We start from the raw sequence: 23,512 nt of genomic DNA on the forward strand, positions 1-23,512 counted from the left end.
TTATGGCAGAGTACTATTCCATGATGTATATATACCATAGTTTCCTTATCCAATCATCCGTCAATGGACATTTAGGTTGGCTCCATGTCTTGGCTATTCTAAACAGAGCTGTGATGAACATGGGAGTACAGGTATCCCTTCAACATGATGATTTCCATTCCTCTGGGTATATACCCAGACGTGGGACTGCTGGATCATATGTAAGATCTATCTATAGTTGTTTGAGAAACGTCCATATTGTTTTCCATAGTGGTTATACTAATTTACAGTCCTACCAACAGTGTAGGAGTGTTCCATTCTCTCCAAAACCTCACCAGCGTTTGTTATTCACCATCTGTTTGATTATAGCCAGTCTAACTGGGGTGAGGTGGTATCTCAATGTAGTTTTGATTTGCATTTCCCTGATGACTAGAGATATGGAGCATTTTTTCATGTACCTGCTGGCCATTTGCATGTCTTCTTTTGAAAAATGTCTGTCCAGCTCCTTTGCTCATTTTTTAATTGTTTTTGTTGTTGTTTTTTTTTTTTTTTTTTTACTATATAATTGTCTGAGTTTCTTGTATATTATGGCTATTAATCCCTTGTCAGATGCATAGTAAGCAAAAATTTTCTCCCACTTTGTAGTCTTTCATTTCACTCTGTTGATTGTTTCCTTTGCTTTGCAGAAGGTTTTTAGTTTGATATAGTCCCATTTGTTTATTTTTTCATTTGCTGTTTGTGATTTGGGCTCCTGTTCATAAAGTGTGTGCCCAGATCTAGTTGCTGGAGTGTTTCACTATATTTTCCCTTAGTAATTTTACAATTTCAGGTCTTATACCTAAATCCTTAATTCATTTTGAGTTGATTTTAGAGTATAGTGAGAGATGCTTATCTAGTTCCATTCTTCTGCATATGGATATCCAGTTTTCTAAGCACCACTTGTTGAAGAGGCAGTCTTTTCCTCAATGTAGATTTTTGTTGCCTTTGTCCAATATCAGATGGCTATAAGCCTGAGGGGTGATTTGGGTACTCAATTCTACTCCACTGATCTGAATGTCTACTTTTATACCAGTATCATGCTGTTTTGGTTACAATAGCTTTGTAGTATAATTTGAAGTCAGGTAGTGTTATGCCTCCGGCTTTATATTTTTTGCTCAGGATTGCTTTGGCTATTCAGGGTCATTTATTGTTTCACATGAAAGGTAAGATTAGTTTTTTTGTTTGCTTTTTGTTTTTGCATTTTTTTTTCCATTTCTGTGAAGAATGTCATTGGTATTTTGATAGGGATTCCATTGAATCTGCAGATAGCTTTAGGTAGTATAGACATTTTCACAATGTTAGCCCTTCCAATCCAGGAGCATGGAATATCTTTCCATCTTCTAGTGTCTTCTTTAATTTCTATCAGAAGTAATTAGTAGTTCTCATTGTAGAGGTCTTTCACCTCCTTAGTTAAATTGATCCCTAGGTATTTTTGTGTGTGTGTGACAATTGTAAACGGGCTTACTTTATTTATTTATTTCTGTTAGTTCATTATTTGAGTATATAAATGCAACTGATTTAGGGCATTTATCTTGTATCCTGCAACATTACTGAAGTTATTAACCAGCTTTAGGAGGTTTTTGATAGTCTTTAGGTTTTTCTATATATAGTATCATGTCATCTTCAAATAGAGACAGTTTGACTTTATCTTTTCCAATCTGGATTCTCTTTATTTCTTTCTCTTGCCTGATTGCTCTGGCTAGTACCTCCAGTACTATGTTAAATAGTAGTGGAGAGAGTGGGCATCCTTGTCTTGTTCCTGTTCTTAAGGGAAAGGCCCTCAGTTTTTCCCCATTTGGGATGATACTGGCAGTGGGCTTGTCCTAAATGGCTGTTATTGTGTTGAGATACTTTCCTTCCATTCCTAATTTGTTGAGAGTCTTTATCATGAAAGGATGTTGAATTTTGTCAAATTCTTTTTCAGCATCTATTGAGATAATCATATGGTCTTTGTCCTTGAATTTGTTCATGTGATGTATCACATTTATTGACTTTCATATGTTAAACCATCCTTGCATCCTTGGGATGAATCCTACTTGATCATAGTGTATAATTTTTTTTAATGCGTTGCTGTGTTCTGATTACTTATGTTTTGTTGAGGATTTTGCATCTATGTTCATCAAGGATATTGGCCTGTAATTTTACTTTTTTATTGTGTCTTTATCTGGTTATGGTATCAGAGATATGTTGGCCTCATAGAATGAGTTTGCGAGAGTAGCTTCTGTTTCAATTGTTTGGAATAGTTAGAGGAGAATTGGTATTAACTCCTCTTTAAAAGTTTGATAGAATTCAGCTGTAAAGCCATCCAGACCTGGACTTTTCTTTGTTGGAAAATTGCTAATTACTGCTTCAATCTCCTTGCTTATTATTGGTCTGTTCAGGTTTTCTACCTCTTCTTGCTTCAGTCTTGGAAGTTTGTAGGTGTCTAGAAACTTATCCATATTTTCCAGATTTTCATATTTTTTGTCATACAGTTGTTTATAATAGTCTCTAATGATTCTTTGTATGTCTGTGGTATCAGTTGTTATGTCTCCCTTTTCATTTCTGATTTTTGTTATTTGGGTCTTCTCTCTTCTCTTTTTTGTTAACCTAGCTAATGGATTGTTTATTTTATTTATCTTCTTGGAAAAACAGTTTTTTGTTTTGTTGATCTTTTCTATTGTTTTGGGGTCTCTATTTCATTTAGTTCTGCTCTGATCTTAATTATTTCTTTCTGTCTCCTACCTTTAGGTTTGGATTGTTGTTGCTTTTCAAGTTCTTTGAGGCATAGTGTTATGTCATTTATTTGAAGTCTTTCCATTCTTTTGATGTAAGCATTTATTGCTGTAAATTTGGCTCTTAGTACTGCTTTTTGCAGTATCCAACAGGTTTTGGTATGATGTATTTTTATTTTCATTAGTTTCTAGAAATTTTTTGATTTCCTGTTTAATCTCTTTTTGGACCCATAGGTAATTCAGGAGTCTATTATTTAGTTTCCATGTATTTGTATAGTTCCCAGACTTTCTCTTATTATCAACTTCCAATTTTAGTCCATTGTGGTCTGAGAAGATTGGAATGATTTCATTTTTTTTTTAATTTGCTGAGACTAGATTTGTAACCAAATATGTGGTCTATCCTGGTGAATGTGCCATGAGCTGATGAGAAGAAGATATACTCTTTAGTTGTTGGGTGAAATGTTCTCTCTCTATATATATATCTGCCAGGTCCAGTTGGTCTAAGATGTAGAATAAATCCTGTGTTTCTTTGCTGACTTGTTGCCTGGAAGATCTGTCCCATACTGAAAGAGGTATGTTCAGATCACCCACTATTAATGTATTAGGGCCTATTTCTTTCTTTAGGTCTAAAAGTGTTTTCTTCATATATCTGGGTGCTCCAGTATTGGGCACATATATATTTATGATTGTTATGTCTTCTAGCTGGAGAGGTCCTTTTGACATTATATAGTGGCCTTCTTTGTCACTTTTTATGTTTTTTAGTTTAAAGTCTATTTTGTCTGATATGAGAATAGCTATTCCTGCTTATTTTTGGTTTCCATTTGCCTGGTATATCTTTCTCCTTCCCTTCACTTTTAGTCTGTGTGTGTCTCTATAGGTGAGGTGGGTCTCTGGAAGACAGCATATACTTGGGTCTAGCTTTTTAATACAATCAGTCAGTCTGTGTTTTTTGACTGGGAAGTTTAGTCCACTCACAGTTAGGGTAGCTATTTACAAGTGTTCCTTAATTCCTGCCATTTTATTGCCTCATGGTCTAAATATCTTTTGATCATTATTTCCTCCTTTATTTCTCTTCTTCAATGTTCATTGGAGATTTAAGTTCAGATTATTTAGCTTCTTTTTCTTTCTTGCTGGAATTTTTGTTTTAACATTAGGTTTTGCTCTTTCTTGTGTATTTGTGATAGTGGTCATCATTATTCAGATTCCAGATGAATGTCTCCCTTGAGAATCTCTTGCAGGGCTGGTTAGGTGGTGGTGAACTCCCACAACTTTTGTTTGTCTGGGAAATACACTATTTGTCCCTCATTTCTGAAGAAGAGCTTTGCTGAGTACAGAATTCTTGGCTGGCAAATTTTTTCTATTAGTATTTTGAATATATCAGTTCACTTTCTTCTGGCCTATAGGGTTTAAGTTGAGAAGTTGCTGTTATTCTGATGGGGGCACCCCTATAAGTGACCTGACACTTTTCTCTTGTTCCTTTTAGAATTCTCTCTTTGTCTTTGAGTTTTGCAAATTTACCTATAATGTGTTTTGGGGAGGCTCTTTTTGATTGAATCTGTTTGGGGAACTTTGAGCTTCCTGGATCTGAAGGTCTGTATCTTGCCCTACACCTGGGAAGTTTTCTGTTTCTATTTTCTTGAATGGATTTTCAATACCTTTCCTTTCCCCTCCCTTTCTGGAATACCAACAATTCGGATGTTAGAGCACTTGAGGTTGTCTGCTATCTTTCTTAGATTTTCCTTGTTAATTTTAATCCTTTTTCCCTTTTTTTGTCTGCCTGAGTTATTTCAAAAAGACCATCTTCAAGATCTGATATTCTTCCTTTTGCTTGCTCTACCCTGCTGCTCAAGCTTTCAGTTTTGTTTTTTATTTCACTGAGTGAATCTTTCATTTCTCGAAGTTCTGATACACTCTTTTTTAAGGTATTAAACTTTTTGTAGATTTCCTCCTTCATATTCTGGATATTTTTTCTTGTTTCATTGTGTTTTCTAATTGACTCTTCCTTTATTTCTTCAAGTTTTCTTATGATCATTGCTTGTAATTCTTTTTCAGATATTTCAAGGAGTCCCTGTTCCATGGAGTCTGACATTGGAACATTATTGTATTCTTTCAGTGGTGTCATTTCTTCTTGTTTATTTGTAGTTCTAGTATTTTTTTTTTTTTTTTGATGTTTGGTCATTTGGTAGAGAGTTTGCTTCTTCTATCAAACTGAGGTTGGCTGTGAAGTGCCCTGGCTGCTACTGTGGTGGTGAATTTTCTTTGCTTGACAGTATGTGTGCTGGTGGTTATGGGTTATGTTAAACCACCTTGGGTCCTGTTACAGAATCTTTGGTTGTGAATGAGCCCCCAGCTGGCTCATCTGGGTGGGTCAGGAGATAGGGACTGGCACTCCCCTCCAGTCCAAGGAGCAGGGAAGGGAGGGGCCTCCAGCACTGTGTGGGTCTTCTTAGCTCACCCATTGGTGGGTTCGGGGGGGCCTCCAGCACTGTGTGGGTCTTCTTAGCTCACCCGTTGGTGGGTTCGGGGGGGGGCTGGCACTCCCCTCTGGGTCCAAGGAGTGGGGAAGGGTCACCAGTGCCACATGGGTCTGCTGGGCACACCTCTTGGTGGGTCCATGATTTTTTTAAAAAAGACAGAACACGCAACATTTGTGGGACAATTTCTAACAGCATATATAGGGATGGATCTATAATATGGATTACCCAAAGAAAAACTAAGAGAGAATAAAGCAGAGGAAATATTTGATATGATGGAAAATTAATGGCATTTGCATTTGACATAATAATGACAAATTAATGACAGACAACAAACCACAGAACCAAGAGGCTTAGAGAACACCCAGCAGACCAAGTACCAAAAACATTATCTATCTATCTATCTATCTATCTATCTATCTATCTATCTATCTATCTATCTATCTATCTATACTATCTATCTGAGCATATTATATTAAACTGTCGAATACCAAAGAAAATGAGAAAATCTTGAAAGAAGTAAGAAAATAAGTTTACTTTACAAAAAGAGGAACAAAAATGTGAAGTAAAGCAGCCTTCTACTAGCAAACCATGAGACTGTCATGAAATATGCAATGTTAAAAAACAAAAACAAACAAAAAAACACTTAGAATTCTACATCTAGAGAAATTATCCTTCAAATGTGAAGGAAATATAAAGAGCTTCTCAGGCAAACAAAAAAAGGAAATTTAACACCAGCAGACTTTTACTGTGAGAAATGTTTAAAGAAGTTCTTCAGGGAAACAGTAGGTCAGAAATTCAAATCTACATAAAAAAGGAAAAACATTTGAGAAGGATTAACTGAAGCTAAAATAAAATATTTTAATTTTGTTATTTATTGTTGTTCTACATATAACTGTTCAAATTAATAATAGTAACAACGTATGTAGGGGTTGTAGCATATGGAAAAATGAGATGAACAGCAGCAATGCCATAGGGGATGAGGGAGGAATTGGGAATACGCTCTACTGTGATACTGCATTATATGTTAAGCAGTATAATGTTATCTGAAAGTAGACTTAGATTTGCTAAAAACATAGATATTGTAAAAACACATTTTAAAGCCTAGAATTGATATGGTAAGAGAGGAGAGAAAGTGGAATCATGCAAAATACAGAATTGAAAAGAGGGCAGAGAAAGAAGAGAAAAAAGAGAAATAAATGATGAATGAAATAAATAGAAAAAAGTTTCACACGTGGCAGATGTTTATTTAACTATGTTAATAACCACTTCTAAGATTAGTGGTCTAAATATACCAATTAAAATACAGAGACTTTCAGATAGGTTTTAAAAAAGCAAACAAACAAACAAAATGACTCAATAGTATCTTGTCTATGAGAAACCCACATTAAAAATCAACTCTTAAATGGCTTAAAAGTGAAAGGATGGAGAAATACTCCTATGGTAATACTAGGTGAAAAAGAACTACCTTTAAGATGTTACATAATATATAATTCAATATATGTCACATTCTGGGAAAGAGAAAACTACCAAGGTAATAATCTTATCAGTGTTGACCAGAGAGGGTTGGGCAAGAGAGTATCAAATAGGTGGAGCTCAGGGGATTTTCAAGGGATGAGACTATTCTGTATGCTATTTTAATAATGGATATATCATCCTATACTTTTGTCAAAACTCATAGATCATTTTAGGTTTTGATCATGAGTTTTACTGATCTACTGTTTATTTATTGAAATGTATTTATTGTACATATTTTTGGGGTACAGATTTATATTTAAATACATGTATACAGTGTATAATGATCAAATCAGTGTAGTTAGCAAATTCATTACTGCAAAAATTTGTCATTTCTTTGTGATGAGGATATTCTCCTCTCTTCCAGCCATTTGAGAACATACAATAAATTATTGCTAATTAGAGATGCCTAGCACTACTATACACCACTAGAACTTATTTTTCATATCTAGTTGTAATTTTGTGTCTATTAACCAACCTCTCACTATCACTTCTTCCTCCTCCACTTCCCAGACTCTAATAACCACAATTCTACTGTCTATTTCTGAAAAAAACTCAGAATTCTATAGCACATTGCAAACTTAAATATATGAAAATTTTAAAAATATTATTTAGTAGGCCAGAAGATGCCAAGATTATATGCTTAATATGACAAAAGAACATAACTGTTATTACAAATATATGGAACAACCGCACTGAAGGTGGTGGGAGAAACTGTCGTCCACCAAAGTAATTGGAGGATGAGTGGTGACCTTAAGAATAAGAGCAAAGATAAATGTTCATAACACTGAGCTCTAGTTGATAAGGTTGTTTCCCATGAGGTATGGTTAATAACTCTGAAGCCACCATTAAACAGGTCAGTAAATGGATGATGGATGGTTTGATCCAGCTTTCCTATAGCTGGAGTAGAAGTTTACTAATAAGCAAAGGGGGAAGGCCAAATGTTTCATGTGGGAATGGTTTGAATTTGAAAGCATCAGTATGCATTTGTATTACATATATATATATGTATATATAAATGCATATATAAATATTTATAGATAAGCTTACTTAATTTACTCTGTCAACTGGAAATGGCACCCCAGTAACATGAAACATAACTAAATTCTAGATCTTGGTTTCTAGATTTATGCTCCAATTAAAGGAACCAGGGCTTTTTGGAGAAATAGCTGATTCTAGACCTGGGAGAGGAAATACCAAAGATAAGGCAGGATTATCTTTCTTATAGTGCCAGAAAGTAAGGATGTTCTCAAATCAATCAATCAATAACAACAACAAAACACGACCAACAGCAAACACACATTTACACATACATACATGCGGGCATGACAAAGAAACCCAGAAGCCAGTGGAAAGAGCTTCCAACAGTTAAAGCTGAAAAATTTTGAGAAAAATAAAGTAACATTGTATTTTAACCAAAAATGTAAACTAAATACTTATAAGTCTATACTGATATAAATAAATGGTTGCACAAATAAGTAAATAGGGAAGAATAAACAAATCTCCCATTAAGAAAAATTTCAAACAATTTGTGTAAATACTTCAAATGCAGGAAGTTTTACATCTCACAGTGACTTTTTTCTAAGAGTACAATCGTCACAGGAGGAAAAAAGAGTAATTTTACAGTGGAGGAACCTGACAGGCACTACCTCAGCCAGGTGATCAAGGTCAATATTCACAGTGATTAGTCATGTTGGTAAGATGTACACTTTATACGAAAATGTCACTACCTTGTGGTCTTCCTTCAAAAACCCATAACCCTGATCTAATCATGAGAAAAACATCAGGCAAATCCCAACTGAAGGACATTCCACAAAATACCTGACTGGTAATCATCAAAACTGTTAAGATCATCAAGGTAATAAATATCTGAGAAACAGTCAAAACCAAGAGGAAACTAATGAAACATAATGACTAAATGTAATGTACTAAACTAAATGGGATATTGGGACAGAAAAAGGACATCAGGTTGACTAAGAAATCTGAACGAAGTATGGAATTTAGTGATATTATTAATGTATCTATTGTACTTTTGATATCAGTTCATTAATTGCAACAAATGTACCATGCCAATGTAAGATGTTAATAATAGGAGAAACCATAAGTTGGGTATATGGGAACCCTCTGTACTCTCAGCACAATTTTCCACAAAATATAAAACTATTCTAAATAAAAAGTGGGCGTGTATGTGCCTCCATTTCATATATATGAACATTGTTATACACACACACACACGTATATATATGTGACTGTGTTTCTTATCTACTCAAAATCTTCCAGAGGCACTCCATCTTTTCCAGAATTAAAATTAAAGTCTGTCTTGCCACTACCTACAAGCCTGCACATGGTGTGACCCTACACTATCTGGGAGATCAGTGTATTACTCCCACAATAGTGTTCCCTGTTAATGGACATGCTCAAAATATTCCTTCTTCAAAGTCTTTCTACTTGCCATTACTTCTTGTTGGAAAGCAAATTACCCAGGAAACTATCAAATATCACTTTGTGAGTTGCACTTTGTGAGATGCACTTTGATCACCTGATATAAAGTAGACCTCACGGCCATTACCTATCGTTTATATCTTGTCATAATACTTATTCCCACCTGCTATATATGTATGTATGTGTAAGCACATGTGCAAGTGTTTGTGCACATGTGTTTATATCTGTCTCTTCCAACAATGAGTAGGATTCATGAATGAATGCATTTTTGCTATCATGTGCACTTCTCCAACTCTAGGGTCTGGAGCAGTGCTGGCATAACATAAGGCTTAAAAATATTTGTTGAATAAATCAATGAATAAGTGGATTATACTAATTGTATTAAAGAGGTGATATCTGTATCTTGAAAAGTATTGACCAGCAGGAGTGTTAAAAGTAACATAAGCAAAATTCTAAACCAAATATTAGTGTACCTTTAAATAACAATTATATATATATATATAAGTATATAAAATAAAAATATATATAATGTAGATATTGACTTATAAAAGTATGTATTGTTAATAATTCCATTTAATGGTATGCAGATTGAAAATTGTAAATACTTACTAATCGTACTTTTATCTCTCATCTCATACTTGTCTATTACCAAGCTTTTTTCAACTTTGTCACGGCAGGCAGATTACTGATACATAACGCACTTACCTTTCAATGAAAAAAAAATAAAGGATTATATATTTTCTTCTGTAATACATGCAGTATCCTCAAAATAGATTTTTCTGATATTTAAAGAGATTTCTGAAAGAAATGCTAGTACTAACATACATAGAATATTATCACTTCAGACTGTGCTGTGATTTATATTGACTTTAATCCAACCTTATTTTGATCTATGTTTAAAGTGGTAGAAATGAAATTCAGTGTTTGCCTCAGATATAAAATTTATTAACCACCTTCAAACTCAAGACAAGTTATTTGTTGGGCCTAAATGCTGCTAGCCACAATCTTTCTGAATTATTATGATATGTGACTAAGAACTACTGTATGACATAATAATCCCAAAGAAGTAGTTTACTTTAAATTAAAAGTAAAAGTATGAGAAAAAAGTAATGTCATGTGTTCACATTTTATATTTAATAAGAATCTGTAATATTTTAGCTGAAAGTTTCACTTACTGTCAATAGTTATACATATATTTATCATGTGATTCAAACCCCACCGATGGCAATTTTTTGCTAAAATTCAAGTCCTATCTAAGAGATCATTTGTATTGTAAATATTTTTTAAACTTCCTGTATATTACGATGTTTCGACCTCTTAAAACACCTTTCTGGCCACCTGAGAAGAGACCGCCTCTCCTGGGGCTAGCGAATTCTTAAAGATAGCAAAAGGCTCGGCTAGGAACATACCTTTAATATGCAAACCAACCAATCCAGAGTCATACCTCCTCTCTCTGGCCCATATTCCTCTGCCTCAGTTATCCCAGGGTCTGGTACCAAGCAACAAGGGTCCAGAGCTATAGCCCCAAGCCTGCTGGGATTATTCAAACTAGCCAGTGCTAACCTGTTCACCCTTCCCTGCCTTGCCGTTCTCACAGAAGCCCAAATACAGGCATTACCTAAAACTTCCCCTTCCTCATGTCTTCTGCCTCCTAACCATGAGGTGTCTTTCCCATGTGGCCCTGTGAGGAACACTGCCCTCTTCTCTCTGGAAGTAATAAATTTAATCCTTTCACCGTTCCAGACTGAGTATGCATCACTGTGCTGCACCTGACCATGCTAAACCCAATTTAATATCTCACTTAACAAATTACACCACCATTAATTTACATATAGCATATTGATATCCATACAATATATGTACAAAACAAAAGATTAAAAGAAAAAAATTAAACCAGATATTTTTAAACAAGTCATTGGCTTGTATTGTTTCTATCTCAGAAAATAATCTTGATTTTGCCTTCAAATCACCAAAAGTCTGATTAAGAATTATTCTCCCACCCCCAACAATACCTTCCTAAAATACAAATTAAAGCATTACATGCCATCAAAAAAGAATTTGAGCTTCAGGAAAAAAAAAAAAAATTGACCAATTTATTTCTAGCACATTTTAAACATACACAAAAATAGCCAGGATAGAATAATGAACTTTTCTCTTTGGAACCGTTATCCATAGAATAATGAACTTTTCTCTTTGGAACCGTTATCCAGCTTCAACCATTATCAGGTTATGGTCAATCTCATTTAATATAAACCCAGACTCTATCTGCAACCTCAAATACCAGTCAGCTTATTTGAATCAAATATTAGAAACAGTATGATTTCATCCATTAATATTTTAGAATATAATGCCAAACAATAAATAATCAATTAAAAATATGACCATTTGATTTTGTTGATATTAATAATCACTGGAAAATTGAAGGTAATAATGATACTGTGATTTTGACTCTTTGTTAAAGCTTTTTGGCTTTTTATTTCTTTGAATGAGGATACAAAAAGTCCATATTTAGCTTCCATTCATATGAAGTCTTTGAAATGCATGCATTTATAATTTTAGAATATTTAATAAATATCTTTTAATTTATCAGTTTACACTTTTTTCCCCCTTGAAGTTAATTGCTGAAGAAACACAGTTACTTTTACTATAGAATTTTCCCCAGTCGAGATATGCTTATTTCATCCAAGAGGTAATGCTGCACATATTTTTTCTGTATCATTTATTTTATTAAAATTGTCAGTTACGTGAAGAAGCTTAATCCAATTCAGGTTTGAATTATTTTGCAACAACATACCATAGGTAATGTGTTGCACTTCCATGAGGAAGCATATTAATGTCTGGTTGTCTCTCTTTTGGTTATGTTAGTGGCCATTGATGGATGAATGATCAATCAGTCATCTAGATCCATTAATCACATCAAATTTGTAAATGGTAGAAAGATACTTCTTTCATTTCTTTTTCATTTTCAAGCTGAATTACCTCTATAAATTAGAAATTTACCCTCACCAATATTTGGATTAGCCTGAAATACACTCTGTAAATTAAAAGCAGAACAATAATTATGTAAATATAATTGATATATAAACCAAATGATGATATAAAGAAGTGAGTAAAAGATTTGTGTATTCACTCCTTTTGCCCAAAGGTATTTTATCATTTTCTTGTTCACTGTATCTAAGATGAGTACTCTCAGTTGCTTATATGTTATTTTTTCTTTTTCTGCTTGGTAACATACCAGATTCTGGTTTTTGTTTTTGTTTTATATAAAAATGTTATTTTTATAGAAGTATACTTGTATGTTTACAGCAAGATTGAGTAGAAAGGATAGTTCCCATACACATGCACACCCACCTGAGAAGTACATTTGATACAACTGATGGACAACATTGACACATCATTATTACCCTAAGTCCATAGTTTACATTAAGATTCACTCTTGGTGTTGTATGTTCAATGCTTTTACATAATGTCATATATCCACAATTATAGTATCATGCAGAATAGCTCTCCTGCCCTAAATATCTCCCGTGTTTCACCTATTTCCCTAAATATCTCCTGTGTTTCACCTATTTATTCCTCTTTTTCCCCCAACAAACCCTTAGCAACCACGGATTTTTATGTTGTTTCCATAGTTTTGTCTATTTCAGAAGGTTGTATAGGTGGAATAACACAGTGTGTATCCTATTCAGTTTGCCTTCTTTCATTTAGTTACATGAATTTAAGGTTCCTCATGTTTTTTTCATAGCTATAATATCATTTAAATTTAACATTGAATAATATTTCATTGTATGAACATACCAGAGTTTCTTTATCCATTCATCTGTTGAAGAACAATTCAACTGCTTCTGAGTTTGGGAAGTAATGAATAAAGCTGCTATAAACATCATATGTAGGTCTTCATGTGGGCTTAAGTTTTCACCTCATTTGGGTAAATACCAAAATTGTAATTGCTGGACTTTATGGTAAGTAATGTTTAGCTTTGGGAAAAATTGCCAAAGTTTCTTCTAAAGTAGCTGTGCCATTTTGCATTCCCACAAGCAATAATGAAAGTTTCTGTTTCTCCATACCCTTGCCAACAGTTGGTGTTGTCAGTGTTTGAGATGGATTTTAACAATTCTAATACGTGTGCGTAACAGTATATCATTGCTTTAGTTTGCAGTTTTCTATTGATGTATGCTGTTGAACATCTTTGTACATGCTTATTTGCCATCTCTATGTCTTAAATTGTGAGGTGTCTGTTCAGATCTTTTGCCCATTTTTTAATTGGCTTGCTCATTTTCTTATTATTGAGTTTTAAGAGTTTTTTCTAATTTTGGATAACAGTCCTTTATCAGATATGTCTTTTGCAAATACGTTCTCCCAGTTTGTGGCGTGTCTTCTTATTCTCTTGACAGTATATTTCATAGAGCAGATGTTTGTGTTTATAAGTTTAATGAAGCTCAGATTATCAATTATTTCTTTCATGAATAGTGCTCTTGGAGTTGTATTTAAATGATTATTGCTACACTTTTGGAGTCTCATAGTTTCATATTTTACATTTAGGTCTATGATCCATTTTGAGCGCATTTTTGCAAAAGGTGTCTATGTCTACATTCTTATCTATTTATTTATTTATTTGACCTGTAGATATCAAGCTGTTCCAGTACCATTTGTTGAAATGTATATCCTTTCTCCACTGAATTGCTTTTGCTCCTTTGCCAAAGTCAGTTGACTATATTTGTGTGGGTCTATTTCTGGGTTCTCTGTTTTGGTTCATTGATGCTTGTTCTTTCACTAGTATCTCACTGACTTTATTACTATAGGTTTATAGTAAATCTTAAAATTCATAGAGCCAAAACTTTGACTTTGCTTTTTTCTTTTAATATTATGTTATTGACAATTCTCGTTCCTTGGCCTCTCCATATAAACTTAATTTCAGTTTTCAGATGTCCACAAACAAGCTAGCTAAAACTTTCAATGGAATGAATTGTACTTATAATTCGAATTGAGAATAGCTGACATCTTGACAATATTGAGTCTTCCTATACATGAAAACAAAATAATTCTCCATTTATTTTGTTCTTTTAGTTTTTCATATAGATTGGACATTTAAAAAAAATCGTATCTAAATATTTCTTTTTGAAATTCTAATGTAAATGATATTGTGTTTTAAATTTCAAATTCTAATTATTCATTCCTGTTATATGGAAAATCAACTGACCTCTTTATAATGATATTGTATCCTGCAACTTTGCTATAATCACTAGTTATAGAAGTGATTAAAATGCCAAAAAAAGAGAATTAACTCCATATTTTTATGTCAGCAACATAAAGTTTGATTCTTTAAGCTACTGTTAATTAATTTACTTTTTTGCTTAGAGATGAAATCATTTCTAATGATGCAGTTTTCTTAAAATGCCAGTCCCCTTATTTGAAGGAACTAATGGTTTTAAGATATGTCTGAGAGTGTGTGTTTGTGGGTTTTATAATAGCAGATGAGGATATAGTAATTTTCTAGCTTGCATTATTTTTAGCAATGCTTTCTGTTATTTAACAAGCACTTATTGAATACTTACTCTACGTAGTATTAGAACAGTACCTTAAACCTGGTGTGAAGAATCAGATTGTTTTAATAATAATATTAGTATTGCTATTTTGAGTATATTTAGAGTGGTACTTTCAAAAGTACTTTTTTATTTACTAATGTTTAAAACCAACTCAAAATCATGCTTTAGATTCAATGCCATTTCTATGTCAGCAGTTACATTGGAATAAATATTGAAGAAGATCCATAAAACTACTGAGGCTTTTTTTTTTTTTAATATACACTAAATGCTAAGTGTATCCACTATTCTAAGTTCTGGAGTTGCTGCAACAAACAGAGCAGATCAGACCCACGCTTTTATAAAATCAACAACATACTCAATGGAAAAAGACAATAAAAAATAAAATAACATTAGATAATTTAAAAGAGTATTAAGTGAACACAAAATCATTAAGACAACATAAGGTTTTAAATTGGACTTACTTTAGTTAGGGTGATACAATATCAAATTAGAATGTGTGATGCACAAATATGTCCCCCAGAGGTTCATGTATTGAAAATTCAATTCCCATTGCAACAGAGGGAAAGAGGGTGGGAAATCCTATTATGGTAATTGAAAGATGGACCTTTAAGAGGTGGTTAGATTGTGAAGATTGAACCCTTGTGAATGGATTAATCCATTAATGCTTTAAAAGGAGAGCAAGTGAGGAGGTTAGCTTTCTCTTTCTCAGTCATTCTTCAGGACATCCTGTGTTGCTAAAGAGCCACCACCAAGAAAGCCCTCACCAGATGTGTTCCCTGGACTTTAGACTTCCCAGTCTCCAAAACTGTAGGAAATAAATTTTACTTCTCTATAAATTACTCAGTTTCAGGTATTCATTTATTAGCAGGAGGAAATGGACTAATATGCACTGTAAAAGTAATTTAGAACATTTGTCTTTGAAGTCACAAAAGAGGTGCCCAAATTTTGAAAAGATGAAAAATTTTATGGTTAGTTTCATCTTACTGAGTTTTTCAAACTGGTTGCTCACAGATGAAATATCTTGCACTTTCACATTAAATCTTCTGGTTTGGATAAAACTTTTATCATGTTTTGTAGAAAATTTTACTAAGACATGGGATCATTTAAGACTCAGGACTAGGGAATCAGGAAATCTGGGTTCTAGTCCCCAGGACTAAGGAATCAGAAGATCTGGGTTCTAGTCCCAGGGCTAAAATAATAGTATCTATCTTTGAAACATCATTCTTTTCAGTTTTAGAAATTTAATTCTGCAGTTCTATTTTCACAACTTCAGACCTAAAGCATTTGTCCAAATTATATTTAATTATATTTAATGTAGCTCTAAATTTTGAAGCTTTTTAAGCTCAAGATCTGGTAAAAAAGTTTCAGCTGAGAAATTCAAAAAATGAATATCAAAGCATACTCTATAAATTTTCAAGTATGAATAATTGAATAATTTACCATCTTTAATACTTGGAGAATGTATTTACTTCTGATAAATATTCAGAAAACTATGTTGCTTCTAGTTTATTTTCTTAAAATTGTTTGGACATTTTAATTGCCTTTCCTGTGTTCTTTTCCATTATATATTTTTAAAATTTTTTAGAACAATTATTTTTATTATATCACCTGAGAATAACTTGGGAATTTTATGGATACTAATGAGAAATCAATTTTCCATTAAAAAAAAAGAAAGCCTTATTTCTGTATTTTGCTAAATTATTTCTGCATGTCAGCATTCGTGTATACATCTGGCCACTTGTACCAGGAAAAACTGTATTCTTGCAGAAGCAATTAAATTGGCTCTCATATTTGCAATTATAAAAATGCAGGTGTCATTTTAACTTTGGACCAAAGTGTTTAAAAGTTGTCTCTTTTTTTTTTTCAAAAACTTGTAACAAGAATGCCTTAATGATTGCATAAAGTTAACTTTAAACAGTAATCAGAAAGTTTTTAGACTGCACACACAAAATTACCTCAAGTTAGAAACTCAGTAACTCCAAATTGCCTCAACTGTCTCCCTTTTCAGGGGCAAATGACCCAAAATTCTTGTTGATTATACATCAAAAGAGTATTTCAAATACAACTTGTCCTTAACATGCACGTTGTCTTTGACTTGGTTTAGGTCTTCAGTTTCTTTTAGCAGAGTGATGGCAGTAGCCTCCTCTGCTGCCTCCTCCCCTTTATAAAGTTCTTCTTATCAATTTTGTCTGTATTTCTCTATGTCTTTGGATTAATTTTCTTTAATTCTAATAAGTTGTATAAGAGCAGAGACAGTGCACATCCCTTATCCTCAGCACATATGGGAATGCATGACTCATAATAGATGTACTCATAGTAGACAATCTACTTACAGTAGACAATCAAAAATATCTGTTGAAATAAAAAAGAATAAATAAAAATTAATAATTCTGACTATGAAACTGCAATATTTAAAACTTCTAGTGACTTTTACATTACTTTCAATAAAAAAATTGATATTTCTTAGCTTATCATGTTTTTACTATCTATGTATAACAATCTATATTTTCATTTCATCAACCCTGGGATTAAGTCACAATAAAATTCGAAACTTTCTGATTACTGTCTCAACTGTGGCAGCCCTTTTTATCATTGTGTTTCTGTACACCTTTTTGTACCTTTTGATTAGAATTCTTTTTTCTTCTTCATATGTATTTCTTCATGTATTCATTGACTCAGCTCAATGTTGCCTCCTCTATTAAGACTTTCCATGTCTCAAAAAGCAAAATAATCATTCCTCTTTGTCTCTGCATCATAATTTTTCCACCTATTTCAAATGTACAATAGCTTTTTAAAATTGGTCTGCTTGCATATTTTCCTGATTGAACTCTAACACTCTCAAGAGAAAGTGTCTGATTCATGTTTAAATCCTTGTGGGCTATTAGAATGGTTAATACATTGGAGTTGCTCAATCAACTGTTAATGAGTGAATGAATGAACACTGGAAAAATTCAAATAAGCAGTTAATTTCTAAACTTGGTTTCAAAACATGTAAGTCACAGATCCCACTTGGATTAGTTGTCATATTACACCTACTTGCTATTACACAAACAGGCTTTTTCACAGTGTACATCTTAATGTCATTTTCACATGGAACTGTACTTGTAGAAAATAATGTTAAATATCAGTATATTCCAATGATACTATTGGCCAGTAACAACTGATAATGAAAATGCAAGAGACTTCTTTATGCCAATGGAAAGTCAACTTTTTTTTTCTTCCGAGGACTTCATGGGGAAATGTGAAATTAAATCATTTCTGATGTGCAAACAGCTATAAGTGTACAATTCTTCAAAAATTATTATTAATATTGTTTAAGAGAAAAAGGCAAATCAGTATTTTTTAAAAAAGAAACTATGGTTTTAAATATTTTTTTCAACTTGAATATCATGAATGTCTTGAAGGAGTAACCCCACCAGTTACGTATCTATCTATCTATCTGTAGATAAATATATATGAGGGTACTTCAAAAAGTTCACGGAAAAACAGAGTTGAAAGATAATACTCATCTTTCCATGAACATTTTGAAGACCCCGCATATATGTATATGCACACAGAGATGTATACACTTATAAAGTATATATACACACAGAGATGTATATACACTTTATAATGTAAATGCATATACATATGTAAATAACACATTATGAGACACACACATACAAATTCTGATTATAGTGCTTAAAATGATATCTGGAAAATTAACTAATGTTTCAGGATCATTCATATCTATAATGAGTCACACTAAATAACTAAGTTGGTTTAATTAAGATAAAATTCAAGAGTTTTTATGGTGACATTAGCACAGAGTTTAAACCTTTTAAAAATAATCTTCTAACAGTAATAAAGAGAAAATATTTGGGATAAAGAAAGAATGAGGTTTACTACAAATCAAATGGTTACAGACAGTTATCAAGAAAATGAGACTTCTAAAACAGTAGATATGAGCTAATAAAAAATGCTTAATGTTTACCTAGTAAGAACATTGAGCCAATTAAGGCAAATTGACATATGCTTACTCTTCCTTCTCTTGAAATCCCACTAAGACAAAGGTAAGGTATTCATGCATATAGTTTCAATGGCAAAGAACTTGAGATAAACATCACCATAGATGACAGATTTTTTTAAAAATTGAAATACCTGACATGGATTGACAAGAGGTATCAGATTTACAGACAAGTAAAATTGAGCAATAAGACTGTCAGGTCCAGTGTGGAGTAGCAGTGAATCAATGAGCAGAAAACAGATTATGTGATTCTGCATACTGAGTGGCTGAAACCCCAATTTCACTTCCTCAAATATTTAGCCCAGCATATTTCCTTAAGCAAAAATTTGGAGTATTCTTTATTTGAAAATCTGAACTACAGCATACATAAGATCTCCAGATACCTATACTCTGGAGATCACCAAATAAAACATGTCAGGTCACTGTTTGGTCACCCTAGAGTAAAGCTATTTAGATAGAATTATTGCATGCATTGCATCTGTAAAGAGAAGAGGAGTATTTTCTGAATAAGATGTAGTCAAAGAAAAAAAATACTATAGGATAGAGGATCAGACAGAAAATAATGAAAGATAATGAGAGAAAATTTTAAATGGATGCAATTTCTGTATGAAGAAAAAGTAACCATTGACAACCAAATGGAAGGAATTATTAAAGAAGTCATGGTGAGAAAAATTTCCAGAAATGAAGATGGGAATTTTAAATTTGAAAGCATAAATCAAGTGCTCAGAAGAATAAATAAAAAACATCTAGAGAAGATACTGCAAATTGATCAGAGAAAGACATATTCAAAGGAATATAAGGAAATACAGACCACAGTGGCATTTGTTTTCTGAGTAACAATACTCAATGTTAAACATAAGGAATTATGTTTCCCTGCAGATATATGTCAATATATCAATTAGACATAAAAATACAGTAAAGGTATTTTCTTATTTGTAAAGAATTAAACATTTAATATCCCCAGCACCTTTTCTTCTTAAGCTGCAGGAAATGTCCTAGACACAAGAAAGTGCAAACCAGAAAAATATGGCATGAATGAATATCAGAAAATAGTTTAATGACTATTTGTAACTAATTATGTCATTAACACTACAATGAATATGTAGAATATTTTCATTGCCATTGGAAAAGTATATATAATGTGATAAGGGTGAAAAAAAGAGTGTGAAGCAGTCTTAGAGGATGACCAGATCAAAGGGAAACAGGGAGAGTAAGAAATTCAGACAAAAAATTAAAACAAAAACACAACTCTCCAGTAAATACTTAACCCTAGAAAATCAAACTTTTGGAGGAAGTAAGCATATAAGTCAGTGTTCTCTAGAAATGCAGAAACAATAGGATATGTATATAGATATATGAGAGGAGACAGGAAATTTATTAGGGGAATTGGATCACAAGATTACAAAGTCTGAGAAGTCACATGATAAGCCAACTGCAAACTGGATGCCGATAGAATGTCTCAGTCCAAGTACAAAAGCCTCAGAAGCAGGGAAGCTGATGATGTAATTCTCAGTCCTAGGCCAAGCCTCAAGAGTTCAGAGGCGCTGCTGGTGTAAATCCTGGAATTCAAAGGCCAAAGAGTCTCAGGTTCTGAAGTTCACAGCCAAGAGAGAAGAATGTATCACAGCTCTAGCAGATATAGAAAGAGGATCTCCTTTTTCTCTTTTTGTTTTTTCTGGGCCCTCAGAAGATTGAATGGTGCCCATCTATACTGAGGGTAGATCCTTCCCACTTAGTCCACTCAAGCTCACATGCTAATCTCCTCTGGAAAGACCCTTACAGACACACTGAAAAATAATGCTTTACCAGATTTCTAGTTATTCCAGTCTAGTCAAGTTGACATCTACAATTAACCACAGAAGGTAAGCAAACAAAAATATAAATAAATTAACTATAAATCATATTAAATAACTAAGTGAGCTTCATTAAGATAAAATCTAAGAGTTTTTAAGGTATGATTAGCATAGAGTTTAATTCTTATTAAATAATCCTCTGGATGCTTTTAAAACATCCAGAAATATTGCTGATAGAATAAGAATTTGTGTTAGGGAAACACTACAGATGGGGGGGGAGGGGGAAGCAATGATTGATTAACTCAAAGAAGACCAAAACATTAAACACAAGGAAAAGGATCACAGTCGGGAACAAGAATTATAGTACACTACTTGTGAGTATAACACGAAAGTAATTTCTGACTTGATCAGAATGTATGTTATAGCTAAATAAACTGAGAGAGATAAGTGAGAGATAAATGGATTTTGTTGGGGTAAGAAAACTTAATGTTCATCTCAAATTGATGAGTCAAAAAATAGCTATATAAAAATATTATCTAGAAATATCAAGGTAAATTCCAGAGTAAATAGTGAGAAATAGGGTCTTCTTACAGTAGAACAGGGAATATAAAGGATGAGGTGACACATTTATTTTCCTTTTAAATCTTATAAATTTATTTTTATTATTATATATTAATATTTATCAGTATTATTACATATATATATATATACAAACATGGATTAACCTAGAGGACATTATGCTAAGTGAAATAAGTCTGTCACAGAAGGAAAACGATTGCATAATTTTACTTTCATAAGGTATCTAAAATAGTCACTCATAAAAATAGAGAACAGAACGGTGGTTATCAGGGGCTTTCTGTTCAATGGGTATAAAGTTTCAGTTATGCAAGATGAAGAAGTTCTAGACGTGCTGTACAACATCGTGCCTATAGCTAACAACACTCTATTGTATACTTAAAAGTTTATTAAGAGGATAAACCTCATGTTAAGTATTCTCACCACAGTTATGAAGAAAAAGACAATAAATTCAAGTGTTCTTTATAAGCAAATAATGACAGATAAAAAGAAAGAGATGTAGATATATAAAAATCTAGTATAATTTCACCTGGTCATTTTTCAGCACAATTGCTGTAATCAGAAAGCAGTTCAATTTTATGTTAGCAGCACTTTTTGGACTCTGTGACTTTGGTTAATGGTTTCTATGTCCAACTGTGACTTGCTTTCTTAGCACCACCTGTCAATCTTAATATTTCCCTTTTGACAGTCTTTTCCTTTCCAATTCATTTCAGTCACAGACTTCAGTGAATCATAAGTATCTGTTAAACAGGAAAGGATAAGGCATCCCTCAACTACAGTGGTTGAACAATTTTAAATAACTTCTCTGTAAAATACTATTAATATCAAAACAACCTTGCAAATATGGATTATTTCTTAATACACACTCCATGCTATTTAAATTACTCAAGGAGAAAGTTGTGAAAATTTCTATAATTAAAAATATCACATCACAAAAAAAACTTGAATATACATTCTCCTGTTAGAAGACTGTGCATTAGATTTTATCTCATAATTAATCACATTGGAAAAATATCAACAGTAAGTGTAACCTCATATCAGGAATATCCCTTTTGTACCGGAGGAAACAAATATGAATCCATCTACATCCACAAACACAGATATAAATTAGTCTACGTTAAGTTTGTAATTTTAGTGCAGAATCTTTAAAAAAAAAAATGAACTGGCCATCTAAATTCAGCAAATAACAAAAACTGTTGTTTTAATATAACAAAAATTGACATGCAACATATTAAGGCAAGCACAACTTGATAATTACTACTAAATAAACAAAAACAAAAGAACTGCAAGTGCTCTTACTGCAAATCATCACCAAAATCTTACTAAATCAAGGGATAAGTAAGAATTCATTTGTATTAGGCGAATAACAGAGAAGATTGATCCCTTTTATCTAAGGAAAATAATGAAAGAAAAATATTTCAGAAGAAACACAAAGTAAATGCATTCATATTTTGCTTGTACTTGTAAAATTTGCTAGGTTGAATAAACTTATAGAATGAAAAAACATGTGATGTGATGCATTTGAGTAATGTACTTAGGTATGTCAGTAATGGCCTCCTGAAACTTCTATATAATTGCATTTTCAAAGAATTAGGAATTAATTATTTTACCCACAGACCAAATTGCTAAGTTCTTACATATTAACAAAATAAAGTACATTATTGAACTATGTCAAAACTTCAAGACAAACACAAACATTTAAACAAGATTCTTTGACCTTCTCTAAGATGATCATTATATAAATTTTAATGTTTAACAGGCTTTCCCTAGCATGTGTCCTCATATTGAATCCATTATTATATAATACTTTAATTAGAAAATATTTTGTATTGGAAGTAGGGCAAATTAGGGGACTAGAGGTCCCCAGTAAAAGGTCCTCCCACAGAAAGAGATCAGAGCGAGGAATGGACAGCTAAGTATGGAGGAGAGCATCAGCGGAGAGTGTGGAAGGGCAGGAGGAGCCTGGTAAGGATCCTCTGAAGCACGAAAGCAGGGTGGTGTAGAGGAGAAAGAACCACTGCCATGTCTCCCAAACCAGGATTATCCAGGAGAAATTTTCCCTTCCAGTGAAAAGAATATACTTGGCCATGAGCACCTCCCAGCAGTAATCCTCCTCCTCCTCCTGCCCCAATCTGCCCCCACCACCACTGTGGTTTCCTGTGTCATTATCTAGTCCCAGAGCTGTAGCTCTTCTCTCTGCACAGGAGTTCATCCTGCACAGTGTACACCACTAGGCAGCCCATATTACATGTGCAGGACCAGGCACCTGCACAGCCACAGCCACCCACATGAACCCAACCACCTGGCCCCCAGTATAGCCTCATCTGCCCGCTTGCACCCAGCTATCCAGCCACCCTTGCAGCCCCAACTACTGGTCACCTGCTTGGCTCCACCTGCCCTTGTGACCCCAACTGCCCAGTTGCCTATG

Source organism: Cynocephalus volans, chromosome 1 (assembly GCF_027409185.1).
Source record: "Cynocephalus volans isolate mCynVol1 chromosome 1, mCynVol1.pri, whole genome shotgun sequence".
In the NCBI taxonomy this organism is placed as follows: domain Eukaryota; kingdom Metazoa; phylum Chordata; class Mammalia; order Dermoptera; family Cynocephalidae; genus Cynocephalus; species Cynocephalus volans.